The following is a 19,207-nucleotide window of genomic DNA, read 5'->3' as shown; positions in this document are numbered from 1 at the left end:
GTACAGTGGTCAATCCATCCACTGTAGAGACTTGAGAGACTGTGGCTTTGCACTCCCCAGGATGGTACAGTGGGCATGGAGGCCCCTCGTGGAACTGGCGTCATGGACTCATGTGGCTGAGGTGCCCCCCCTTCCCTTCCCTCTGAGGTGCCTGTAGTTTTATTATCTGATGCCCCAGCAGTGTTCTCTCCAATGGAATCGGGTCTCGTGTGTGGGCTTTGCCCATGTGTTTATGCACATTGGCCCACGAACAATGGAAGGTAGCCAATATGTGCCGGACTTTTGGGCTATGTATATATTGTTAATGTTGTAATATATTTTATTTAGATATTTCATATTTCACTTGACTTCAAATATGCTATAATATATTTCAATTTTAACGATCAATTTATTTTGTCTTTGCATTCTTCCGGGGGGTTTGGGGGGTGTCACTCTGACTTGTTGCTCTGCATTGGTGTGTAGGGATTGGGGGGGGTCGGGGATGTGGGTGTTTCACGTATGTGTGTGCCCGTAACCTTTTCTCCTCCCCCCTCCCCTGTGTCGTAGGTGCAGTACTCACCGTTGTCGTCTGCGCCGGCGTTCGTGCTCCTGGTAGAGGAGCAGGTAGACAATAGTTGGTAGGATGTTTAATTCGGGTTCCATGCTGTCCAGATTCCTCGTGGAGTGTATAGAGGTGAGCGTTTTCCCGTTCGTAGTCTGTTTCCGCCGTGTTTTTATCGGCGGGGCTCCCGTCCCGGAAAAGGGGGCGGATTGGTGGATCGTGATAGGGTGGGCGGTACATTGTCTGCCGTCTGTCTGTTGGCGGTGACCGCCGCCCTGTTTGTTTGTCCCGCCGTGGCGGTCAGAGTGTTAAAGTGGCGGGCTGTGTTGGCAGTTCCCGACAGGGTCAGAATTCCATTTTTTGCACCGCCTGCCTGTTGGCGGGTTGGCCGCCGCTTTAACACCGACCGCCAGGGTTGGAATGACCCCCTTAGTCTGTACTGTGGTAAGGCTGGCCACCTGATCCGTAGTTGTCCGGTACGTCCCTCAAGACCTGCGGGAAACGCCAGCTCCTGTCCCCTGTAAGGAGGAAGGAGAGGGGAGGAGCTGAAGTACCATCACTATGTTCCTCCAAAGAAAGCATGTCCACCCTGTTTATCCTCTCGGTCAGGTTACAAAGTTCACAAGATCAAGAAGAACACCTTCTGGCTCTCCTTGATTGTGGAGCCAGTGGACTCTATCTGGGTGAGACCTGGGCTACGAGTAAAGGAATTTCCCCCATTCTTAAAGAGAGTCCTGAGCAGGTTCACACAGTGGATGGCTCTCCGTTAACCTCAGGACCTGTGGTGGCCTCAACTCCTACTCTTTGTTTGAAATTTGGGGGGCATCAAGAACATGTTGCCTTTGATCTCATAGCCACACCAAATCACATCATGATTTTGGGAATACCCTGGTTAGCCCGACACAACCCCTATATTAATTGGGAAACAAGAACTATATCCCTAATGTCTTCATTTTGTCAACAGAATTGTTATTCCACTACTTCTTATTGGACTCCCAAAAGGTCCTGTCAGTCAACTAAGGATAACACTAACTCTATCAATATGATCCAGGGAGTTCCAGATTGTTATCAGGAATATATCAGGATCTTTGAGAAACCTAGTAATCCTATTTTGCCACCTCATCGCAGTTATGACTGTGCTATTCCTTTAATTCCTGATGAAGTCGTCCCCTTTGGTCAAATGTATTCTCTGACAGACCAAGAAAAGAAAGTGCTAAAGGAATATTTAAACGATAATTTGCACGAAAGTTTGATTGTTCCTTCCACGTCCCCGGCTGGGGCTCCTCTCTTCTTCGTCCCAAAGAAGACCAAGGATCTGCGTCCAGGTGTTGACTTTCGTGAACTCAACAGAATAACGATTAAGGATCGATATCCGCTGCCTTTAATCAGAGATTTATTGGATGCCATTCAAGGAGCCAAGATGTTTACCAAATTAGACTTACGGGGTGCCTATCATCTCCTTCGGATCAAGGAAGGAGATGAATGGAAGACAGCTTTCCGTACCCCTGTTGGGCAGTATGAGTACCGTGTTATGCCTTTTGGACTGACAAACGCCCCTTCTGTTTTTCAACGATTTATGGATTCGGTGTTCTCTGATGTACTCAAAGAATATGTAGTCATTTATTTGGATGATATCTTGATATATTCCTGTGATCCTGAGCAACATATAAATCATGTCCTGCAAGTCCTGGAAAGACTCAAGAAAAACCAATTGTTTTGTAAACCTGAGAAGTGTGAGTTCCATAAATCTGAAGTAAAGTATTTGGGGTTCTGTATTAATCAACACGGGAATATCCATGGATCCTGACAAGGTCAGTGCCATATTAGATTGGCCTTCTCCAACGTCCATTAAGGAAATGCAATGTTTCCGTGGCTTATCAAACTTTTATCGTCAGTTTATTCATAACTTTGCTGTCAACACCAGAGCAGTACGCGTTCTATTGGCGACAAAAATGCAAAAACCTAGCACTCTCAAAACAACGTAATTTATGCATTGTGCTGATATGTTGTTGTTTAACCTTTTGCTTTGCAGAGTTCAATCCTGAAAACTTATTTTTAATATGCTTACAAATACTGTTCCTTTGCAAGGTATTGCTGCAGGTTTTCAGAGTGTGTTAGGGTGTGGCCTCTTTCCAGGGCCTTCCAGAGACTTTCCCTGCAACATGCCTGGGCGTGGTTCTGGGCTGGGCCAAGACTCTATAAAAGAGAGCCAGCCCAACTCCCAGTGCTCACTATTCAGAGGTCCCGGTGCAGAGCAGCAGCTTCTTCCTGAGCTGCTGTCCCGGGGGCCTATTTGGATCTTCCAGTCTTCTGCCCTTCATCCTTCATTGGTGATCATTGTTCCAGGCGGTTGGACTGTTCCGACACCGTTATTGAGAATTTTCATATTCTTGGTTTAATTATTAAATGAGTAACCGATTACTTGCACGCTACCATTTCTTGACATTTATATGGTAGTTTACAAATAGGCAAGACGCGCGATTTGTTTCATAAAGGTTTGACTTTGTTATTCATTGCGTGCTACCATTTCTTGACATTGGCATGGTGGCTTAAGAATCGGCAAGACGCGCAATTCGTTTTATGGTGTTTAAACATTGTTGTCCATTGCGCGCTACTATTTCTTGACATTTACATGATGTTTTATGAATTGGCAAGACGCACAACTCATTTCATGAGGATTTAACTTTGTTGTTCATTGCGTGCTACCATTTCTTGACATTTACATGGTGGCTTAAGAATCGGCAAAAGAAGCGCGATTCATTTAATTGTATTTTGATCTTGTTATTTATTGTGAGCTGATATTTCTTGACATTTACATCGTGTTTTATGAATCGGCAAGACGCGTAATTCGATTAATGATGATTTGACTTTGATATTCATTGGGTGCTACCATTTCTTGGTATTTTACATGGTGACACTCAAATCGGCAAGACACACGATTCTCTCCTTGAGTTTATTTCATGTTGTTTTATTGTATGCCACTATTCTAAGATATTTATTATGTAATATTCGAGTTGACAAGTTATGTGATTTGTTTCCTGAATCCTTATTGTGTTATTCATGGTGCACAATCCTGTTATGGTGTTTACTATATATATATATATATATATATATATTTATATATAAATATATCTGCAATATGCGCAATTTGTGTTGAAACATTTTAAGAGTACACAGAAGGCCAGAGTTTCTAGATGCAATATTGTATGGTACTAGTATACATTCTCAAAACAGGATTTATATGACTGGTTTAAAATTTAGTCAGAATGTTTTTTCTGATTCTCATGTAAAGGAAAGTACTTGAATAAGAAAGTTTTCATTTAATTCATCTTGATTCCCTTACAGGTATGCGGCCATCTTGAAACTTAGTCATTTTAAACTTAACTCTTAGATTGTTCATGTTTTCAGAGTGACTAGGCTTAGAATCATAGTCTAGTATTGATTTCAGGAGATATAATTTTCGTATTGTGTGTTCTAACCTTTTTCTTACTAAAGGTCTCCTTCCCAGCTGTTCCCTTCCTAATCCCCTCTTCCCCTCTTGAACTCTCTCAGTCTCTATGATTTATCTATCAGAGTCTTGGAGCTGTTCAGTGGTGGACGTGTTGGGAACGTGCACAGACCCCGAGGATCTGGTGACTCTGACATTTGCCCACCTACAAAGTTTCATAACACAAACAATTAAGAAAGAGAACCTGAAGAAGGGTTTCGTTTGGACCAAGGATGCTGAACGCGCATTTCAAGAATTGAAGACAGCCTTTACCCAAGCACCCGTGTTGCGTCATCCTGACAATACCAAGAAATTTATAGTTGTGACTGATGCCTCAGACAGAGCTATTGGGGCAGTTCTGCTACAAAAACAAGTCAACAATGGACTGGAACATCCTATCTTTTCTCTGTCTCATATCCTATCAGAGGCTGAACGCAATTATTCTGTACTGGAACGAGAACTACTCGCGCTCAAAGTAGCTTGTAAAGAATGGAGGCATTTCTTGATGGGTTCCAGAGAGCCTTTTGAAGCCAGGACTGATCATTGTAATCTCCAATGTCTTCAGAGTTTTCAGTGCCGCAATAGTCGCCAGGCTCGATGGGCTTTCTTCTTTAGCCAGTACGATTTTGTGATCACGTACATACCTGGTTCCCAGAATTCAGTGGCAGATGCCTTATCCAGCAGATATCCTGACATAGCCCACAACTCCTCTCCACCTCTTATTGAGTCTAGCAGAATCATCGGAGCTACTCAATCTTTTGAAGAACACGTTCAATCCGAACACCAGTTTCTGTCTGCTTCAGAATGAGTGACTCCTTTTTTGCAGAAGAAGGACAACTACTTCTATCATCAACATGCTCTTTTTCTACCTACCAAGAAAGTGCAGACAGAAGCTCTACAAATGTGCCATGATTCTCCTATAGCCGGTAATCGAGGTATCAGGAAGACCAAGGAGCTGCTTCAGCGATTTTTTTGGTGGCCTTCGCTTAAGACAGACACTGAAACCTATGTGTCAGCATGCCCAGTCTGCGCTCAGACTAAGGCACCCCGAACTAAGGTGGCAGGTTTATTAAGACCTTTACCGGTTCCTTCCGCTCCTTGGTGTACTCTATCCACGGATTTCATATGCTCTCTGCCTACCTCCTCTGGTAACCAAGTAATCATGGTGACCGTAGATTAATTCACCAAGATGGCCCATTTCTCAGCCTTGAAGAAACTACCGACGGCCCCAGAAATGAGTCGTATTTTTCGGCGGGATATTTTTCGCCTCCATGGTCTTCCGCAAGAGGTCATTTCAGACTGAGGGCCTCAATATGTATCACGTTTCTGGAGGGCCTTTTGTGCCTTATTTAACATTGAGATTTCTTTATCCTCTGGTTTCCATCCACAAACTAATGGGCAAACTAAAAGAGTGAATCAAGAACTTCAGCAGTATCTGAGATGTTACTGAAATGCCACACAAAGCAATTGGTCAGAGTATCTTGCTGAGTTCTCCTATAACAATACAATACATAGTGCGACCAAGACCACACCCTTTTATTGTACCTATGGATTTCATCTGAGGACTTTCACTACCGTTTCCCGAACATCCTCTTCTGTGCCTGCTGTCACTTCTTTTTCACGACAGATCCGTCGAATCCAGGGCCTACTTCACACAACTCTCCTAGCTTCGAAACAAGCAATGAAACGAAAGGCGGATCGTTATCGACAAGCCGCACCTTTGTGTCAAGTGGGCCACAAGGTGTGGCTTTCTTCCAGATTCCTACCTTCTCGGTTTTCCACAAATAAGTTCAAGCCACGTTTTTATGGACCCTTTCTGATTTTGCAAGTCCTGAATCTTGTAGTTGTGCGTCTCCGCTTACCTCATACCTGAAGGGTTCATCCTGTTTTCCATGTGTCCCAGTTAAAACTCTTTGTTCCTGATCCATACCATCGCCAGTTCCAGCGTCCACCTCCTTTTTCTATTAACGGACAGCCTGAGTATGAAGTCCAGGAAATCTGTGACTCCAGAATTTTTCGACGCAAACTACAGTTTTTGGTCCATTGGAAAGCATACCCTCTCAGTGACTGTTCTTGGAAGGATGCTTCCTCCGTCCATGCTCCCCGTTTGGTCCGCCTGTTTTTTGACAGTTATCCTGACAAACTTGGTGCCTCGGGGAGGGGACCTACTGTAACGCCACGCTCAGACGCGGCGTCTCTTTCTGTCCTTGCGGATGGAACGCGCTACCGATACTCGGAGCGCCGTTCCCCGCCTTTTTTGACTACACATTCTGGGAAGCATATATTTTGCTCCCGGTCGCGCTACACTTACCTGTAGCCCTTTTTTCTTCTTTTTTGTTGTTGGTAGGTTTGTCTGGTCTTTTTACCTGTCTCTGTCCATGTTGTGTCCATCTTGTCTTCTTTGTGTTTTTGTCCCAGCATGCTCTGTTTTTCTTTTATACTACTTTCTTTTTCCCATACTGGTCTATGGGCTCTTCCCAATTCAAGATGGTGTTCTTTCCTTCTCCTGTGATGTCACTTCCCTTTTCTCAGTATATAAGTCAGTCAGTCTTGTTCCACCTTGCGTTGCAAACACTCCCTTATGGTTGTGCTGTTCGCTCCTGTTCTTTGTTCCTGATTTTTGCCTTGGGAGATTTTTGCCTGTCCTTTGTTCCTGCTTTTTGCCTTCGGAGATTTTTGCCTATTTTTGTTTCCTGTTTTTTAGTCCTGTTTTTCCTTGTTTTTCTTCAGGAGTTCCTGTTTGAGGTTTTTTTCCCCAGTGTTGTTTTTTTTATCCCTCTGGGACTCCTTCTGGAGGGTACGGTCTGCTTTGGCGTAGCCTGTCAAGCGGCACCGTAGCTATTCAAAGGGGTCACCCTTATCTGGGAGTATCCAGAACCTGTAGAAGACTTGGTGTATTCGTCAACCTAGTATCCAGAGGTGAGAAGTCCAGCGCAGTACGTAACAGGTAGTGGTTGTAGGAGGTGTACGTCTGCTGAGTTTGGGTGAAGGTACATGGGCTGGAGGCTGTTGTGAGGTGGATGGCGGTTGAGTGGGTGTGTGCCTGCATTTGTGTACTTTAGGAGGAGGGCTCACAGACACACTGGGAGAGGACACAGGTCCTGCATGGTAGTGGGGGTGGTGATTGCACGTCAGCGGTGTGTAGTGAAGGGCATGCTGGTGATGGAGGCAGTGGCTGATGATGTAGTGCGTGCATGCAGGTGTGAGTGGAGACGAGACCGGGAGGGAGGTGGAGGACGTGGAGGAGGAGGACACAGCGGAGGAAGTGGATGTTGGTATGTGTACATGGGTATGGTGCTTGTGTGAGTGCCTGTGGGATGTGTGGTACTTATGTTTTCCTGAGCCACTTTTGTGTGTTGATGTGTGTGCATAGTGGTCTGATGGTGTGCTTGGGATAGGCTGAGGTAGAGGGGGTTGGGTCTGGGTTGTGGAAGTTGGAGGGGGGAGACTGGACACAGGGACAATGGCTGCCATCAGTGCTGCGGCTAGAGCCTGAAATGCTTTCTGTTGGACCGCCACGCCAGAATAAATGCCCTCCAAGTATGCATTTGTTTGCTGCAAATGCATCTCAACACTCTGGATGGCAGTCAGTATGGTTGACTGCCCAACAGTGAGGGATCTCAGGAGGTCAATAGCCTCCTCACTGAGGGCAGCAGGGCTGACTGGGGCATGGCCTGAGGTGCCGGGGCAAAGGAGATGCCCACCCTCCTGGGTGAGGGGGCACGGGAAACTCGTTGAGGGACTGCTGGGAGGGCGGTGCTGGTGGGGGGTCGGGCTGTACCTGTTGTTGAGGTGGGTACAGAGGTGTCCGAAACCGCCAGGGAGCTTCCATCAGAGGTGTAGTCGCTGTCGCTGGTATCCCGTCCTGTCCCCGTTGTGGAGCTCCCCTCGCCCTCCGTCCCACTGGTGCCATCACCCTCTGTGGATTCACCCTCCTGGGCCATGTGGGATGCAGCTCTCTCTGTCGCCGGTGCCTCAGCTCCTCCGCCAGATGATGCTAATGCTCACAAGCACAGGGTGACAAAACAAGAAGGGGGGGAAAGACAGAGAACACACATGGTCAATACCAGAAACACCACTACCGTTGGCGGACACAACATACAGGGAGCAGCCCTATGCACTAGGCCATGCACTACCAGTTAGTAGGAAAGTCACCAGGTCATGGGGTACAATGCCTAACGCCATTAACTACACACCTGAAACCCATAGGACCCTGCCCAGTAGGAGATGCCCCCTAACACTATTGGGGTGGCAGTGCCTCAGAGCCTGCCCAACAAGGGACCTACACTGCCATGTTCGCCCTGGCCGAGGGGCACCAACAGACCACATCCCCCACCCAGATACTTCATAAAGCGAGCAGAGTCACCTTTATGACACTGTACTCACCCCCTTGTGGCTGGTGTAACGGCCTCAGGTGCCCATCCAACTCTGGATAGGCCACCGCCAGGATGTGGAACATCATGGGGGTCATGGTGCAATGGCACCCCTTCCACATTAGGAGGCCAGCCCCAGCTGGGCCTCCGCCATCTTCTTGCTCCAGCGGCGCAGGTTCTCCCATCTCTTGCGGCAGTGGGTGCTCCATCTATGATAGACCCCCAGGGTCCACACTTCCTTGGTGATGGCACGCCAAATACCCTTCTTCTGGTGGGCGCTGACCTAGAGGAAAGGTACAGGAGGAAAGGACATTACTCACCTGTCCGGACTGTCAGACTCATTGCCTGCCATTTCCCAACCATGCCCTGATGCACATACACTCACCTTCCTCACATGCAGCCCTCAGCCCACCCCCACATGAATCTTCCATCCACACCACCCCAAACAAGCATTGCCCACTCATCATGCTCACAATGTACTCACCTGTTTGTCTGGAGGACCGTAGAGTAGCGTGTACTGGGGGAGGACCCCATCCACCAGTTTGTCCAACTCCTCTGCAGGGCCCTTTCCCCAAACACTCGAGCCATTGTCGCTTCCAGAGTGAGGTCACAGCAGCACTTGCAGTGTAGATCCTCTCCTGTTGAAGGTCAGGTATCAAGTGAGTGAACAGATAGAAAATGGTGGTCACGTCCGCGGCGGTGCGTACCATCACGGTCGGCGTACATTGCCATTTGCTCCTGGAACCCATGGAGCCCAATGATAACCAATGCTGAATTACGCATCGGTCTTCGACCGCCTACCGTGACGCAGCACAACGCCAGTGCAGTTACCTCATTTCCCCTTGTCCATCCTCACAAGTCAGGCAGCCGCCTTTTCAGGGCTGCATCACAGCACATTTTGGCACATATGCAGCTAAGCCACACACGGATTTACTCACATTACTGCAGACACACTTGTGCAACCTATGTGATACATGACCCTCTGCTCACCGTTCTCCTCCATAGGCCACAACCGCTGGGGAAAATGATGAGATGGCGGCATCCTCCGGTGTACAGACCCCTGGTGGACCTGTCGACAATGGAAGACAGACACATCACAATCACTTACAGACTTCATCGTGCCACAATCCAAGACCTGTGTTGTGCCCAATTGGAGCCAGACCTGATGTCATCTATCCACCATCCCGCAGGAATCCCCCCCTCTAGTGTAGGTCCTGTCAGTGCTCCATTTCTTGGCAAGTGGCTCCTTTCAAACAACAGTGGCCATGGTATCAGGGAGGTCTCAGCCAATGTTTTCTAACGTCTTGACCAGAGTGTTGTCTGCCCTGCTGAAACACATGCACAGCTATATCGTGTTCCTCCAGGTGGATGATTTGGCCACAGTGAAGGCTGACCTTTATGCCCTGGGACATATCCCCAACATCATTGGTGCCATTGATGGTGCACATGTGGCATTTGCCCCCCACAGAAATGAACAAGTGTACAGTATTAGAAAAAGCTACCATTCGATGAATGCGCAGATGGTGTGTTTGGCGGACCAGTCCATCTCTCATGTGAATGCCAAGTATCCTGGCTATGGGCATGACGCCTACATTTTGAGGAATAGCAGTATCCCTTATGTGATGGGCCAACTCCAGAGGCACCGGATGTGGCTAATAGGTGAAGCCAATGTCCCCACACAGCATGGTACGTGTCTGGGTATAGGGTAGTCCCTAAGGGTTAGTGTGTGTCTAACAGTTATCCCTCCACATTTGCAGGTGACTCTGGTTACCCCAACCTCTCATGGCTACTGACCCCAGTGAGGAATGCCAGGACAAGGGCAGAGGAACGCTACAATGAGGCACATGGGCAAACTAGCCATATTATTGAGAGGACGTTTGGCCTCCTGAAGTGCAGATTCTGGTGTCTCCATCTAACAGGTGGCTCCTATACTACTCACCGAAGAAGGTGTGCCAGATAACCGTGGCATGCTGCATGCTGCATGTTGCACAACCTGGCATTGTGACGCCAGGTGCATTATCTGCAGGAGGATGAGCATGGTGACGGTCTTGTGGCAGCGGTGGAGCCAGTGGACAGGGAGGAAGCAGAGGCGGAGGAAGAAGATATTGACAACCGAACGAACTTCATCATGCTATACTTCCAGTGTCACAAAGGTAAGAGACTGTAAGTCCTCCTCAAATTTGTGAATACTGTAGGACATTGTATAAGTCTGCCTCTTAACCTCTGTCTATGGACACTGACAGTTCACTTTGGAATTCCATTTTTCAGATCTGGGTACCTCATTCTGCCTTCTGCTACATGTACTGCTGCCCAACATCTGTGATACATTGGTATGAGCAAATGAACATTTACATTGCTATTTGTCGCTAATGTTGTAATAATACATTTGTGAAAGATCAGACTGACTCCAGATTGGTTTGTGATTAAAGGGTGTTTATTTAGGGGTTAATGAGTATAGGGGGTATGTGCAAGGGGCTGGGGTGATGGTTGAGGAAGATCCATAGTAGAGTCCAGTCTCTTGGTATCATAGGTGCATTGTCCAAAGGGGCATAGGAAGGGGAGTAATGGCAGTTTAAGGTGGACAGGGTGACGTAGTGGGACAGAAGGGTGACAATCAGGAGGGTCTAATTTCCTGATGGGGTCTTGGCAATGTTGTCAGCCAGCACCCCTGCTATGGTGACCAGGATGGTGCATATGTTGGTAAGGTCCTCCCTGATCCCCTTGTATTGTCCCTCCTGCAGCTGCTGGGTCTCCTGAAACTTGGCCAGTACCGTGCCCATGGTCTCCTGGGAATGGTGGTATGCTCCCATGATGTTGGAGAGGGCCTCGTGGAGGGTTGGTTCCCTGGGCCTCTCCTCCCCCCGTTGCACAGCAGTCCTCCCTGCTTCCCTGTTGTCCTGTGCCTCTGTCCCCTGAACCGTGTGCCCCCTGCCACTGACCTCTGGTCCCTGATCGTCCTGGGTTAGTGGGTTTGCCTGGGGTCCCTGTAGTGGTGGACACACTGCTGATTGACGTGTCCTGGGGACAGTGGCATTGACCCGCTGGGTGGGTGCTGTGGTGGTGTTTCCTGAGGGGGGAGGTTCTGTGGTGGCTTGGGACTGTGGCAGGGGTACCGACTGTCCAGAGGTCCCTGATTGGCCAGGCTGGTCATCTTGATCCAGGCGTGCAGAGATGCTGTCATCACTGTGGGCCTCTTCTGGAGGATGCTGGCACCTCCTATCCGATGACATTGGGTAGGGGTCCTGTTGGGATGTAAATGCATTGTTATTTTTTCTGTGTGTGCCATCTTGTACAATAGTTGTGTTTCCCTCTATCACTGTGCTTGCACTATCACCTTAGCCCTTGTGTGAGTGGTGATATTGTGCCCTGTGTGAGTTTCTCTATTGGACATGCTTTGTTGATGGGTGTCCATGCATGTCTGCGATGGGTGTCCATGCATTGTTGTTCATGCAGGTCTTGGTTGTAGGGGTGGTGGGTTCTGATAGTGGGGTATATGTGAGGTGGTGGAATGGTGGGGGGTAGGGGTTTGTGATGGCATGCAGGTAGGGTGGGGGATAAAGTAGTTAAGATTTGACTTACCAGAGTCCAGCCCTCCTGCTACTCCTGCCACTCCTGCTTGGCATGATCGCCAAGACTTGCTCCTCCCATGTTGTTAGTTGTGGGGGAGGAGATGGGGGTCCACCACCAGACCTCTGTACAGCTACCCGGTGTCTTGATACCATGGAACGTACCTTCCCCCGTAGGTCGTTCCACCTCTTCCTTATGTCATCCCTTGTTCTGGGGTGCTGTCCCACTGTGTTGATCATGTCCACAATTCTCCACCAAAGCTCCATCTTCCTTGCAATGGAGGTCTGCTGCACCTGTGATCAGAATAGCTGTGGCTCTACTCAGATGATTTCCTCCACCATGACTCTGAGCTCCTCAGAAAATCTGGGGTGTCTTTGAAGTGCCATGATGTGGTGTGAGTGATGTGTGAGGTGATGGTTGATGTGATGTGTGGGGTGATGTGTTGTGGTATGTGGAGTGAGGTGCGTGGATAGTGGATGAGTGATGGTGTTCTGTGACTCTGGATGCTGGTGTGGTCTTTGCTTTTCTCTCTCTCTGCTTCTTCCAAATTTTTCACTGTAAGGGGCTGTGGGTAATGTGGGTGTGTGTTTTATAGTGGCATGAGTGTGTGGGTGTGGTGTGTGTATGTGTGTCAGGTGTGTGTATTTTGAAATGTCCAATGTGGTGTAGTTTTGTTCGTGTGTGTGCATTATGAGCGCAGCGGTGTGTACCACCAATGGTTTACCGGGGTTGTAAGATCACCGTGTTGATTCGTGGGTCGGGATACTGTGGGCGTATTCCTGTTGGCATAATGGTGTGTGTTTTGCTATCGCCAGTTTATCACTGACCTTTGGTCTGGCGGACTTGTGTGGGTGACTGAATTCTCAGTGTGGGTCATAATACCCGTTGCGGATTTCCACTGCGGACACGGTATGTTTGCGGTCGTCGGCACAGCGGTAAGCGGGATTTACCGCCAGGGTTGTAATGAGGGCCATAATCCTTTTCTACTTCTAGTCTCGTGCTCACTTGCAGTGAGAGGGCCACGAGCGGTGCTTATTTGCATGGGTTTCTCGTCTTTGGCTTCTTTTGAGTTTGGTTGGGATTCTTCGGAACGATGGACGATTGTACGTGGGTTGCCTGCATAAGAAGGTCCACAAGTCTTTCTTCTTTCTAGACGGCGTTCTCTAAGGCGATACTCTATGGAGAGCGCTTGATCCATCAATCCACGTAGATCTTCCACTCTGGTTGAATGTACTAATTTGTCTTTGATTTCATCTCGTAGACCTCTTCGGAACAGAGTTACCAAACTACGTTCTACCTATCTTGTCTCTGCTGCCAGTTGTCTAAAGCGTGTAATATATTGGAGAACATCTTGGTTACCTTGCTGAATATCGCATAACGCTTCTTCTGCAGACGCCTCCAATCCTGGGCGTACAAACATTTGTTTGAATGCAGTGAGAAAAGCTGAATAGTCAGACAGCAGAGGGTTGTTAGAGGCTACTAATGGAGTCTCCCAGGCCAAGGCAGGACCAGACAAGGCACTGATGAGGTATCCCACCTTTGTTTTATCTTGCGCAAATTGTGTGGGTCGAAAGGCAAAATAGACGGTCAGAGCATCAAGGAATTATCGTAGTGTATTTGGATGTCCTGAGAAATGTGGCGTGGTTGCAGAGACAGTAGGAACATCTGTTATTTGGGATGCCAGGGCTTGTCATAAAGCCGCATTTTCATTTCATACTTGTTGCAGTTCCTGGGCTTGCTGTTGAATAGTTAATAGCAGCAACTGGTTGGATTCTGCAGCTGCCGTTGAGCTATCCTCCATGCTGCTCAAAGAAGGCTGGTTTGTTTGGCGCTGCAATCTGTCGCGGGTTACTCGCCGCGTACGGAGAGGACCAGATGGAACTGTAGGATGGTCTTGCTTCTTGTAGGTTCTGCCTTGACCGAGGTATGGGCGACCCTTTCTGGTAGCCATGGTGCTGCTGACAACGGAACGTCAAGGCAGTCTGTGCCCTCCAAAAGGAGTCCCTGAGGATAAACCCAAGGGGAAAATACCTCAATGGCTGGAGCTCCCTGGAACAAAAAATGGGCACAGGAAAAGATAAGTCTTCAAATAACAAAAATATAACTGGAAGGACCAGAAAAAGGCAAGGAAAAGGCTGGAATAGCCGGAGCATGATCACCACCAAAGGAAGTGTTGCAGCGCAATGAGACCTAGAGTCTCATTCCTTTTATACCCAAGAACAAGACGTGACATCCAGGAAGGAAAAAAGACGCCATGTTAGTTTGGGAAAACTACCATGGGGAATATGGATGAAGACACCATGTTGGAAAGGGATCCTGATGCATGCAGGGAAGAGGATGACATGCTGGGAGAAGAAGAAGAACATGGCTCCACTCAAAAAGATGCATGCAAGAAAAAGAAAAGAACAAAACAGAAAAGAACAGAACAGAAAATACCAGGTAAGTGAGATGGTGGGGAGAATGGGGACCACTGTTAATCTCCAGGCCGGGGCCGCGCCCGGAGCTGGCCGAGGCCCATTGCCCAATCTAGGGCCTTGTGCGAGTAAGGCCGGCAAAAAGGGGCGCGGCATGCCCTGTGGCCGCGAAAATGCACCGCGGCCCCAGCCGCGTCCCGATCCGGTCTCCCCGTACGCGCCATGGCAGGCCACGGCGCAACAACAAGAGTACTACAAACATACTTAAAATGCTATTCACAAACTTACGTGTGGAGTTTCTATCTCCATCTCTCCTATCTTTTTCTTTGAGAATATCTCCACCCCAAATATGTAGTTTCCACACATGTATAGGTTTTAGTAGTAAATGTGGAACAAGCTGAGGGTGTGGCCGGAAAAATGGTAAATACTACTTAAGATGAGGGGATTATGGAGGAATGACGGTCTTAGGTAGGGTCAGGGCAGGGTTTAGAAAGACACATGTTTCCACCCACAAAAGGATAAGGCAACTGCTATTCACAAACTGCACATCTAAGTTACATGAGCTTAAAAGAGACTCAAAAACAGTAGTAAATGACTCCACCTCCCAGCTGCAGTATGTTCACCACCAGAAATGGCGAGACAATTTTTGCTAAAACACCCTCCCTTGGAATATAATGGAGGTAGGGACTTATTATAGTCCCTACTGTTCAGTCCCCCATAGGGGGAAATCTAAATGGGGTGATAGAGCTTTTTCGGCGACAGCAGCTAAATTTTAGAACACTCCACTGCTACGTATCAGGAAAGAGGAAACTTTCATGCTTTTTCGGAAACAGCTTAAAACAGGGCTTTTCCCCTTAAATTATAATTTTCTTCCATGAAAGTGGCTACTTCTCCCTCATCTTCTTTTGCTCTCATTTGCACTTTTTTCTGCTTAGTGTTTCAAAGCTATGGCCGGGACGTGCTTTACAGATACATATACAAATACAAATATAAAAGCCAATAGCAACAATATTAAATTAAATACATTTAAAATAGGTAAAAATATAAGAACATTTATATTAATGTCAACAAGCATATATAGAATTAACACATATTTTCATTTTACAAAATATGTGAACAATATATTCTGTAATTAAAAATAATGGAACTGAACTTTTTAATAACATATAAATCAATGTATTTCAATTTATTCTAAACATCACATCTAAAACGCCTCTGAAATTATTTATTTTACTTTATTTGTGTTTTATAAATGAAACTTCTCAAAAAAGTAATCAAATATACATGTAAGATAAATAAAAATAAACATTTTTTTTGTCCCACATTTAAATAAAATATATACTCCATCACCTACCTTCAACTTAAACTTATTTTTCCAACAACCAATCTGACACAGCAAGGCTGACACATATAAAAGGAACCCACACACTGAACCTAGTTTCCTGCCTTCACTGTGTTGGTGAATTTCTCTATAGGTTTCCCGCTTCTTTTGAGGAGGAATTATTTGAGGACGTGGAAAGAGAGGGCTTGCAGGCAAAGGAACATCTTTGGTATGTCCCATGAAGTTGTTATTGCCCGATACCGCTTCTTACCTGATGTGACCCTAGACATGGTTGCTAACTGTCATCATGAGCTAGATCCACCTACAGCGAAGGCTATACCAGCCTATGTCAAAATACTCACTGCACTCCATTTCCTGGCCACTGAATCTTTCCAGAGGCTCTCCTCTGACAAAGTTGGCATCTCACAGGCAAGCCAGTCTTGATACTTGTATCCTAGACTAGGAGTGCACCATTACATCACCAGGTGACAGTCACTATTGGGAATGCAAACAGTGGCACAGTAATTTTATGCCTCTTCCCACTTCCTTTGTGTGCTAAGTGCCATTGAGTGCACCCAGGTGGAACTTCAGCCTCCTCACAGCACAGAACACCTTTTCGGCAGCACTGATGACACGCCTTCAATGTGCATGCTGTCTAAGAAGCCAGGGGATGCTTCATTGATGTGTATGGTGCCTTTCCTGGAAGCCCATATGGCAGCTACATTTTCCAACACTTACTTCTTGAACATTGTTTGGTTGCTGGGGGTTTTGGTGACATCTGGCTTATTAGTCAGTAACAACTCCTCACACTGTCCTACACTTATATCTGGAGGTGGCATCTCAAGCATAATCAATCATCACGGCAACATAATACACACAATTACCCTGACGCACACTGCATATAGGTAGGCATGATGTACTACAATTAGAATAGAAACCCCTCTGTTAAAAAAATCACTTTCTCTTTGTTGCAGGTGATGTTGACTATGCTCTATCTCCCCATCACCTCACACCCTACAAATGTCCTGCCAAAGTAGTTTAGCAGACGTACAATAGCACACATGTGCATACACAAACCATTATTGAATGAACTTTTGGGGCCCTCAAGTTGTTTCAGATGTCTTGATAGTACTGATTGAGGAGGGGGTGGTTACTGCTGTACTTCCCTGATGATTTATGTAACATTGTATTGTAGCATATTGCACAACATTGATGGGGCTTACACATAGGTGTTGATCCTGATCTACGTCCACATCTAGGTACTCGGGCTAGGGTACAGAACAGAGGTCAGGTTATGTATGAAAGAAATGGTTGGTCAACTCATTGTTCTCTTGCATAGTCTTTTGTCAGTGATAACTGGTGGATGAATGACACATTGTTTTCACATTTCATCCTGAGACAATTCTGTTTACTACACATAATTTCACCAGCCAGATCATCTGGATTTACGGGCACTTCTAGGTACCTGGGTGGGGTACGGAACAGAGATCAGGTTATGCACATAGGGGGCAGCTGGTCAACTGATTGTTCTCTTGTGCAGTCTTTTGTCAATGGTGAATGGTGGATGAATGACACAGTTTGTACAATCCATCTTGAGACAATTCTGTTTGCTTCTGATAATGTCACCAACTTACATGCTATCGCTGAAGTGTAAAAAAAGTTGAATATTAATTTTCTCAAAACTTGTAACACTAATTACAACCAACACACAACCACAATAGCTCACTTATTACAGTCATGTTTTCAAGGCAAACATTATGAAATCATAACTTAACACAATATATTAGGTACACAAATGGTCCTTGCTTTGATTTTCTGATTGTCCTGTGTTTAGAATTCTTGTAGTGCATATAGGTTAATTCCCTCCTTCATGCAGAACTTCAGCCCTGTGTGTGGACGTTCTCTTCTGTACATGGAGTGAAGACTCAGGACTAAGGGAAGAGACTCCACACCTAGGGCAGAGATCAACACCTACTGCAGCAAACATGAAATAACGTAGAAGGAGAATAAGTCAGCCATTTTGTTTTAATTCTGAGCCATAGTCTCCACCAAGCACTACCTTTCTCCATTTTGCTGCTCCTTTGTGCAATCTTGCCACCAGCATGGCAGAGGAACTTGAAGAGAAGGCTCTCCCCTACACTTTCAGAGAGTGAATTGTCTATTATCACTGGGGGATGACTGAAAAGTACCCTCAGCAGTATGGGGCCTGATACGCAGCTGAGCAATGCAGCAGAGGTCCAAATCTTGCGGGACATTGCCATGCATTGCAGTGCAGTTGGTGTCAATGCCCGGGAAGGGACGAAGCTGTGTTATAAGCTCTGGGGGAGAAAATTTACCATAGGTCCCATATTAAGGTCCTGGAAAATGTTGGCTTGTCCTTCCGATCATATACGCATACATTTGCCTGATCGCTCCTCCATCCTCAGTTGGAAGAGTTTGAACAGCAGGAGATGGTTAAAAAGTGTACATTAGTATTTGATTCTTAGGTGCATGTGCTTTTTGAGAGAAATGTCCTGTCAACTGTTTAGTGTGAGCTTTATCATAACATTATATGATCTAGTTCACATGTTTTGTTGTGGTATGAAGCTTTAAAAACCGGCATGTTTCGTTTGTTTTCAAAATCAGAATTCCTGCAGAATAAAACTTTTGAGCACACATTATACCTTATAAATATCCCTCATTTCCTCTTTGTCAATTTCACGTTATATGGTGCTGACATGGTGTACATTTGTCTTACTTCCCAAGGCCCTATGTGTGCTAAGTTTTACCCTTAAAGTTCACAGTACTTGAATAAAGAGGAGAACATTTGATGTCCAAAATATAACTCCGCTCTGCCTCCTTTAAAATGCTTCGTAATACAAAGTAAAAACAGTATCTTTTTTGATAACCAGTCTGTGGAACCTATTGAGAACCTACATTTCCCACAGGTTAAAACTGTTTTTGGTTACCAACCCTTTCACCTCTTTTCAATGATGGCTGCTTCCACAGCTATATTGTGAATTTCCAATGTTAAGGAACATTTGAGTATGAAAACACAGGGTAGTGAGACATTTGTTAAGCTGTCTTCATTGTAAGCACAATGGAAAAAATATTTCCTTCTATTTATCAATATGAAGATACACATCATAGACATTAACAAAATCTTCTTTTTCCCATTCCTTTGCAGTGGGCTGGGCTGGCCTCGCCAACAGGCAGTACAACACTACTAGGTGCAAGAACATAGATTCTTAAATCAGAGGTGGTTATGACCCCTTAACACCATCAGCGAGGAGCAGGAATCCACCCTCAGAAGGGTATTGGGAACGCCTGGAGACTAACAATATTTGTCTCCAGGAGAACCCTAGTCAGTCACTTGACAGCAGAGGATGTGGATACTACAAGCAAAGTGGAAGAAGTTGATGGTCTTCTCCTGGCCTTGAGCGACATCAACCTGTGGGATCCCAAGAACAGGCCCTAAAACCGCCTGGGTCTGCTCCCGGCACCTCTTTAACTCCTGAGTTCCCC

Source organism: Pleurodeles waltl, chromosome 7, assembly GCF_031143425.1.
Source record: "Pleurodeles waltl isolate 20211129_DDA chromosome 7, aPleWal1.hap1.20221129, whole genome shotgun sequence".
NCBI lineage: Eukaryota > Metazoa > Chordata > Amphibia > Caudata > Salamandridae > Pleurodeles > Pleurodeles waltl.
Note: the sequence above shows the minus strand (reverse complement) of the source record.